The sequence below is a fragment of the Salmo salar genome, chromosome 01, assembly GCF_965601325.2.
Source record: "Salmo salar chromosome 01, fSalSal1, whole genome shotgun sequence".
Classification (NCBI taxonomy): domain Eukaryota; kingdom Metazoa; phylum Chordata; class Actinopteri; order Salmoniformes; family Salmonidae; genus Salmo; species Salmo salar.
Window position 1 is genome coordinate 140,527,189 of NC_138291.1, and position 9,865 is coordinate 140,537,053.

Genomic DNA, 9,865 nt, shown 5'->3' on the forward strand with positions numbered 1-9,865 from the left:
GCCTGCATGAAAAATCCTATATTTCCTATGGTTTTTAATGTTTTTCTATATATTTGTCTGATTTTTCACTCTCAAAATCACCTTTTTTTATAGAAAAATAGAAAAATGTGATGGTCTAAGTAACAATGCTTAACCACATCAATTTGATTGGGTGGACCTGTCAGGGTCTGGCTCCCCAGTGGGTGGGCCTGTGTCCATCCAGGCCCATCCATGTCTACGCCCCTGATACAAACAGTGCAGGATGACAACTGAGCATCACAAACAGCCTACTAACCAACACTTCGGACTAAACTTTTTCAGTACCTGGTTTGCATACCCATTGTTGCCTTAGTCAGCGTTTACTGGTAGATATCAGAAATTGAAACGTCTGTCCTTCCCTACCTGCTAGCGATGTCATTTTTCTGTGAGCTGCTCCATGTCAAAGCCAGTTGAGAACTACAGACTCTTGCTGCCTGCAGATGATATTCTACTGAAACTGTGTGCGCGCACATGTGAATATATTTCACGTGCTTTGAGATTGTGTAGGCTGCTTTGTGCATGATTTCTCTATTGCACTAACATTACATAATTGATAAATCGTATACCTCCACTACACCACTGTTACGTTCCCCAGTTTCTGTGTTGTGGTTTGTGTATTATCATGTATGTATTTCAGGAAATGGATTCCTGAAATTCTCTATGAGCAGCTGATTGGTCAATCAACATTGATGATTGGAGAGCTGACCCCGCCCCCTCGTCAGGACGCAGCTGTCTCCAATTACTAACTTCTTCTGAAGCTAGATAAGCCCCAGTTCTGTTGCTCAGAAAGAGAGAGAGATGATTGCAGAGAGATATTTGCTGGGAGACCCAGAGATAATGGCTGAGAGTTATAGCATGTTGGTTGTTGCTAAGACATTTGGTATGTACTGTGTAGTTGTTGCTGTGAGAGCTGATTGTAATTTTCTGTGTTAGTTTGTTGCTCAGAGAGAGCTTATTTAATGTCCTGAGTTAGTGGTTTTTCTCAGTTTGTTGTAAAGACATTTGGAATATTCTGATTCATTTGTTCCCAGGGGGGAAGGGGAAGGCACCTAGGGAGTGCTTAGGCAAGAGGCCCGCGGGCATACATATACCCGTAGTAATTTATTGTCTATGCACACTAGGAAAGACCTGGGCGGATCATCCCCTGTATTTTGGTTAGTGCACCAGGTGGTGCTAGTTAGGTAAGTAGTGGGTAGGCAGGTAAGGTAGGAGAGGGGGCTTTGATATTTACTTTCTTTGCTTTGGTTCCGTCCAGCCCCTTTTCCCCAAACTTACCGTGTGAAGGAATAAATTCCCAGTAAACAGTGTTCTCTGCCTTTTTGTCATCCTTGCTCACACCTACACTTCCATACCTTTTTCACACCACAGAGTTAAGTTGTAGCAGGGTGTTGCGTTCCCTCTTTCTAGAGGTGTGCATAACAACCACTTTAATAAGCATCAATAGGGATAAAGAAGTGAGTATAATCAATGCCCACTGAAAAATAAGTGGGTATAAGGCTTATACTTGCTTACAGCCTCCACTACACCACTGGCCCTTCTGTTTTACAAAAAGTGCACTCTCCTATATGAGTGCGCTGGTTTTATGGTTGCTGTCCTTTTTAGAATCACAAATCTGTCACACACTGAAGGCCTATTGGTTCGCCACTGCGCAAACATGTCTATAGTAGACATAATGGCTGTTAAGAGATTGTAGTGACCCGCACAGACAGCTGTGTATTATGTGTTATGCTATTAGTTGGTTGTGTTGTACTTACCAGTACCCAGTGTTTGTGGGGTCCGACATGCCAATCAACCTGCTATCTGCCAATCGTGGGAATGCCTGGAATGTTCTGAGGCCGGGCGTCCTGGTGGGGGGGGGGCAGTAGCCTGTGTTAATAAACCATACATTCGTGAACTCACCTCTGTCTGGAGAATTGTTCCTTTATGATCTAGCCAGGTCATTACATTGGTGTCAGAAGTAGAAATGTAGATAAAGGTTAGCTAGCTGACTACCGTGGCTAGCTAACGTACGTGAGAAAAGGGGTTGAAAATGCTTAGAGGGAATCCGAAAGTGAAGTTGGAGGTAGGGGATGATTATGGCCAATGAGGTGCATATGCATGTACGTCGGAGGATCTGGCTGAGGAGATCGCCAGGGCTTCGGAGCACAGAGGCCACTTGAGGGAGACCGCTAGAATAATGGCGACTGAAGCGGGCATGAGTGCTTCGTCGAATATGCTTCGCGCGGATTCTGGTGGGCGGACCGAAGGGGTGACGTCGACGCTGCGGATCGAGGAATCTGGGGCTCAGGATGTAAACAAACATGGTAGTGCCCAGTTCCCAATTGCATCTGTATCTGTTAAGATCCCGAGGTACACCGGTAAGGCGGATTGGGAAGCTTTTCATGCTCAGTTTGAACTGTTAGCTCATTTTGGGGGGTGGTCGAATGAAGATAGGGCACTGCAGCTGGCTTTGTGCTTCACGGATGATGCTCTGTCCTGTTTGATATTGATTAGCCCCGAGGACAGATGTGATTATGGGACTTTAGTGGGAGCACTGAAGAGGCGCTTTGGACAGTGTGTACAGCCCGGGCTGCTGCGCTCCGAACTGAGTAATAGACGCTGGAAGCCTGGAGAGCCACTACAGGTGCTTGCTAATGACATTGAGAGCCTCTCTCGGGGGGCATATGCTCACATGCCCCCCTCTGTGCAGAGCGAGCTAGCACGGGCCCAGTTCATACAGGCGCTCTCTCCAACGGAGCTGTGCATACAGACCCAGCTGGCTCATCCTGAGTCATTGCAGATAGCTTTGGAGAGGGAGCTCGTGTGGGCTGGGGCTTCGGTGGGGGTGCAGGGAGACAGACCCACTGTGCGGGCTGGGGGGCAGAGCAGCGGCAGAGCAGCCCAGAGCCAGAAAGCCTGCATGGGTGGCTGAAATGACTGAACTCATTCGTGCTGTGTCGCTACAGGCGACACGAAACACACGCCCTGGTCCCAGGGTCTGCTGGGGGTGTGGCCAGCCAGGCCATCTGAGCCAGGATTGCCCCATGTCCCCCAGAGCTCAGGGAAACGGCTCGGGGTCCGCATAGACGGGGCAGTATGGAACCCTGGCTCTCTTTCCCAACCACCACCATCTTCAGGAGGAGCCCACCAACACAGACAGGGGAGCAAGGCTCCACGCCCCCCAGAAACAGATGAGAGCAAGCGGATGGAGCCTGTTGTTGTGGCGGGCCGGACCTGTGTTGGACTTTTGTCATGTGCCTGTCACTGGTGGACACTGGGTCCACAGTAACCCTGGTGAGGCCGGCTATTGTGCCAGGTTGGACTCAGTTTGAGTCCACATCTGTGCAGCTCCACAGTCACAGGTGAGCTGGCACCCATGAAAGGGAATAATGACTCTGACAGTAGGATGCAGGACTGTGCATCATCCTGTGTGGGTGGCGGCTGTGCAGGACCCTTGTATCCTGGGGTTGGACTTTCTTAGGAGCACAGGCTGCCAGTTAGACCTAAATGGGGGTTCACTGAGCTTCCAGTGGGGCCCAGCAGTCACCATGCCCCCCCCCCCCCCCCCCCCCCCATGTCACATTCACACAACCCAACAACCCCTTTATTCCAACTGTTAAAACAGCAGAGACTCATGGCTGCCCCCCCCCCCCACATCTGTGTCTTACATTCCCCCAGCTACCTCCAAGACACATACCTCCATGAGCCCGGGCCGCGCACCCCCAGCCCAGCTACCCCAGATGGGAGAGGAGAGGACACTGTCTGCAGTGAGGGAGATATGGGGGAGGAACTGTGTTGGTCTTGACCCCGAACAGCAGGAACGGTTGTGGCAGTTGAGACGGTTGAGACCACTTGCACTGAGTGAGGAAGAGGTGGGTTAGACTCATCTGGTGCAGCATGAGATCGACACAGGTGACATACATATATCTCAGCCCTTTATTTTTGTCTATCTGCCCATATTTTAGATCCAATCAGCTTTACTGACTGGCCTTTTGTTGTTGTAACCTCACATGTTTGTTACCTGACTCCTGTTCTCTTGTTTTTGTTTCAAATTTGCTTGTAAATGGTGGCCTGTATCTGTAGAGTTTATCTTCACATTGTCTTTGTGGTTGAGTTATTGTTGCGTTGTTCTCATTGTCCTTCCTAACAAAACCAATCCCCCCAAAACCCAAACAACCTGTATTCTACTTTTATGACATTCTGTCTGAAATCTATGGGACTAGTAAGCCTCTGTAATGATTTGTTTACGTTATTTCATAGTTTTGATGGTCTTCACTATTCTATAATGTAGAAAATAGTAAAAATAAAGAAACCATTGAATACGTAGGTGTGCAAACTTTTGACTGGTACTGTACATTGTGGGTTATACTGCAAACTGTTTTAAGGGAGAGTGTGAGAACACTTAAATTGTATGCTAATGTTTTAATGAATTTTATCTCTTAAATAATTATGAATAGATCCGCCATTGAGCACAAAAACAACACTTGTTACAGAATATTTTACATAGATGTTATTTCTATCAGACAAACCATGCCTGACAACATGATCCAATAAGACAGAAAAATAGAAGAACATTTAAAGGCTGTGGACATTGTGAACTGCAGTCAAGGGTGTGTGAAAGAATCAATGATTTGACGACAGGATCACGTAATCATTTCAAGGACATGAAGGGCAAGGCTCCTGCTCTTTTGGTTTACTGACGGTGTCCAAACTCGTGCCTTCATTAATCAAAAGCTTTGATTTGGGAATTCTAAATTCCAACAGAACAAAGTGTATAAATCAATATCAAATATTTCAATGCCCTTGGACACGGGAAAAATGGGTCACCTTTTTTTTAACACAAATGCTACCTATTTCAAAGTATGGAATGAGCCTGTGTAGTGGTTGTTTAAGAGACGATAATAATACATTTAGCTAAAAGGCAGGCAGCAGACAAGGCTGTGTTGGAGCGGGCAGCGGGCAGACTTCAACGAGCCCCTCAGACAGCCCCTGGGCGGCACCAGTCATCATGGTTCCTAAGAAGGGGGACAAGCTGAGGTTCTGTGCGGACTACAGGTGGCTGAATGAGGTAACCAGGAAGGACTCATACCCCATACCACGTATCGATGAGTCGCTGGACCTGGTTAGGAGGTCCTCCTGGTTTTCCTCACTAGACCTCCACAGTGGCTACTGGCAGGTGCCCCGCTCCCCAGAGGCCAGAACTAAAACTGTGTTCTCCACTAACAGAGGACACTGGCAGTTCAAGTCCTGTGCTTCGGCCTGTGCAACGCTCCAGCTACTTTTGAGCGTTTGATGGACAGGGTGCTGGATAGCATCCCCCGACAGGAGTGTCTGGTATACCTCGATGACATCCTGGTCCATGGTAGCTCCTTCCAGTCAGCCCTGGGGGCGCTACGGCGTGTGCTGGAGAGGGTGGCTGCTGCAGGCCTGAAGCTCCACCCCGAGAAGTGCCACTTCCTGAGGAGAGATATGTCCTTCTTGGGCCACCGAGTGGGGAAGGAGGGTATCAGCACCATGGAGGACAAGGTGGGGGCTGTCCGAGACTGGCCCACCCCCACCGACCAGCATCAGCTGAAGGACTGACCACTTACTGTAAGGACTGACCACTCTGCTCTTCAGTGGCTTATGTCTTTCAGAGAGCCAGAGAGGCAGGTGGCACACTGGTTGGAGGAACTTCAGCCTTATGACTTCACAGTGGTGCACAGGGCAGGGGCACGCCACTCCAACGCCGACGCCATGTCCCGTCGGACCTGTGCTGCAAACGGGTGCCACCACTGTGAGCGGAGAGAGGGCCGGGAGAGAGAGCTGTGTGCAGAGGAGGGGGTCTGTTCCACAGTGTGTCGGGCGAGCCGGCCTGTCTGCTGTGAGCTGCAGACTGTCGACGTGGCTGAATGGGGGAAGCAGCAGGGATGGGACACAGACCTACAGCCAGTGCTACAGTGGGTAGAGGCGCAGTTGAGGCCACCGTGGGAAGAGGTGGCAGCGCTCTCACTCGCGACCAAAGGGTTGGGGTCATAGTTTGAGAGACTGCGGCTGCCTGATGGCATGCTACAGCGGGCATGGAAGGAGTCAGCTATGGGAGAGGAGAGGTGGCAGGTCGTGGTCCCAAAAGCACTTTGGGAGGTTGTGCTCCAGAGCACTCATGGGAGGTGGGACTGGACACTTTGGGGTCACAAAAACACTCCGCTGCCTCCGTCAGAGCTTTTACTGGGGGCAGCACGAGGGATGTGGAGGACTTTTCCCGCCGCTGTGACAACTGCACAGTGAGAAAGGGCCCTTCAGGCCGCTCTCATGCTCAGCTCCAACAGTTCCCAGTTGGGGATCCCATGGAGAGGGGGGAGTGGATGTAGTTGGGCCGTTCCCCACCACAGACAGTGGAAACTGCTTGGTGCTCACGGCTATGGACTATTTCACAAAATAGCCCGAGGCCTATGCTCTGCCTGACACGGAGGCATGGACCATTGTCAAAGCCCTGACAGTGGGGATGTTCAGCAGGTTTGGAGCTGTGGAGTCCATCCACAGCAACCGAGGCAGAAACTTTGAGTCCCGTGTGTTCGCCACAATGTGTGAGAGGCTGGGTATGCACAATACCCGCACTACTCCTCTCCATCCTCAAAGTGATGACCTTGTGGAGCGCTTTAACAAAATGCTTGGACCGTAGCTGGCCATCGTCTCTGCCAAACACCAGCGTGACTGTGACAAGCACCTACCTATGGTCCTCATGGCATGCCGCTCCGCTGTCCAAGACTCCACCTCCTGCATGCCTGCCCTCCTCATGCTGGGGAGAGAGATCCGCACCCTTGCGGAGATGGCGTTTTGTCGTCCCCTGGATAGATAGCCCTCCTGTTCCCACAGAGCTGGAGTATGCCCGGAGACTCCAGGACCACCTGGAGACAGCCCACACCTTCGCCAGAGAGCAGCTGGTGAATGCAGGTGTGAGGCAGAAGATGAACTATGACGTGCACACCCGGGGAAGGCACTTTGTGGCTGGGGAGCTGGTCTGGGTCTACAGCCCCCTAAGAAAGAAAGGCAGATGCCCCAAGTTGGACAGATACTGGGTGGGGCCTTGCAGCGTCCTGGAGAGGGTAGGGGAGGTTGTTTACTGGGTGCAGCTTTCTCCCAGGGGAAGAAAAGTGGCACTGCACCGGGACAGGTTAACCCCATACAGAGGGGCCTCTTCTCCCCAAACCCCAGGGACCCCCATAATTCCCCCCTTTAGCAATGACATTCTCCAGGCACCCACCCCCGGGCGCCGCAGACAAGGCTCCAGACAGCCCACTCCCCCTGTCTCCCTCCCTGTGTCACCGTGTGGTTCCCCGGAGCCACGGACTGTATTCCCCGTTCTCGCGTCCTTGTCCCCCATATCCCTGACTTTATCCCCTGGGCCCCAGAGGGGCAGCCCTCTGCCACGGACTGAGCGCCCTGTTTCATATCTGGTCACTCCGCGACCATCACGGCCACGCAGGCAAAGGAGACCTCCGGGTCGCTTCAGAGACTATGTTTGTTCCCTTTGTGGGGGGGGGGGGGGGGGGGGGGCTGTGTGTTATGTGTTATGCTATTAGTTGGTTGTGTTGTACTTAACAGTACCCAGTGTTCGGGGGGTCCAACATGCCAATCAACCTGCTATCTGCCAATCACGGGAATGCTTGGAATGTTCTGATGCTGGGCTTCCTGGTGGTTGGTGGAGTGGAGTGTGGGGGGGTGGAGCATTGCAAGTTAAGACAATGTTTAGCCATTGTTCTCTCTCTTACATCTGGTCTCCGCAAGACAAGGTCACAGTTTCACGGTTGTTTTATAGGGTATCTTTCATTTATTTGACGTGGGCTACGGCCAAACAGTAGCCTGTGTGGAGTTGGGTTAATAAACCGTCAATTCGTAAACTCAAACCTCTGTCTGGACAATTGTTCCTTTATGATCTAGCCAGGTCATTACAATATTAATGTTTCAAGAAAGGAGTGTATATATTTGGCCTGGCGAAGCGATTTTATGCGCTGACTGAATGGAAGCTGATAATTATGAGTTTTTTACTCTGCTGGTTTCAGGAAGAAATGATGAGTCATTACTGTCCGAGACCGAGTAAAGACCGAGTACAAATGTATCCGACACCGAGACAAGACGAGACACTCAATTTGATCTCGAGAGTGACCGGTCTCGAGTACTACAACACTGCCTAATAGTACTTTAGAGCTCTTTTTACTTGCACACAATATTGCTGGATCATCCAGCCCTGCCCCTTTGTTTTACATGTTTTGTGTCATCGGGGAAAGCCTCTATCAACCCTTAATACAGTTTTGAAATCAACTTTAGAGGTTTGTTAGACTGTCTTGAAATAGTTTCATTCTTTGAAGCTTCTGGCTTGTTCAGTGTTCGCTGCACAGAGAGAATAAAGTGTTGCATCTGCAAAAGTTCACCTCAGCGCCGTCACAGAGTGGTCTTCCCTGGCTGCCTGACCCTGATGAGACCCCTGTTACCATCTGCTCCTGCTCAGATGAGGCATGACAAATAATTACTTTGGTGTACGTTTTTACATTATATTATCTAAGAATAGAATTAATGGTTCAATAATTGAAATTATCATTATTCTCAGATCCCAGACCCTAGCCTACCCATCAACTCAAGATTGGAACTTTATCCATTCACTGGATGTTATAATATACTGCAAAATTCACCTGAGCTCCATAGACTGGCCTTCACTGGCTGTCTGACCTTGCTGGGACACCTGTCACCATCTGATCCTGCTAAGACATGATGAGCATAGTTAATTTACTTCTGTTGAAACGGGACAAGACAAAGGCTACAAAACATTTTCATACACACAAGAGCTGTTAGATTCTGCTACCTGACAGATAGCTAGAGGCTAGAGCAGAACTGGCTGTGGTAGCTACTAGCTAGCTAGCTAGTTTATTCACTTCAGACAGAACTTCAGTCGAGAGGGGATGAAACATGTAATGCATTAGCAAAGTTACATGTCAGTTACACTACTAACTCAGCACTGGGAATATATATAAACAAAATTGTTAAGTCAAACAGCAGTTACCTTGCCAGCGATATCAGTTAATTAAGTATAGAGTAGCCAGTTTCTGGCCTCCTGAGAGGCACAGCGGTCTAAAGCACTACATCGCAGTGCCTGAGGCGTCAGTACAGACCCGGGTTTGATCCCAGGCTGTGTCACAACCGGCCGGGACCGGGAGTCCCATAGGGCGGCGCACAATTGGCCCCGCATCGTCTGGGTTAGGGGATGGTTTGGCCGGGGGGGCTTTACTTGGCTCATCGCGCTCCTGTTTTGCATAATTTGCTTGAACCATAAAATGTTTAAACTCATCATCAATCCAGAGGGCTCGAACAGTTCTCACAGTTAACTGGTGCATGCTTGTCAACAATTGGCATGAATACACATCACACCAACATACATTTTTTACACCTTATACAAAAAGTCCTGAGAACATTTTGTATGATCTCTTATAAATTACTTTGGACCCAACCTTCGGCACTTTGGCTTTCCTTGATATTGCCACGATGTTATGGTCACTACAGCCAATGGGAATTGATACTGTTTCGGAGAAAAGCTCTGCAGCATTAGTGAAGATATGATCAATACAAGTTGATGGCACAGATCCAACACTATTGGTATGCACTTGGTTGATTAGTTGGTTGAGAGATAATCTGGGTCATATTACAGCCATTAGTCACAGTTAGAAGCTTCATCTTGAGAGGACAGTTGCTAAGCAGTCAATGTTCAGGTCACCCAGAAAACAGACCTTTCTGTTAACATCACACACTATTAAGCATTTCACACACATTATCTAGATACTGACTTGTTAGCACTTGGTGGTCTATAGCAACACCTTAAAATAATAGGCTTAGATGA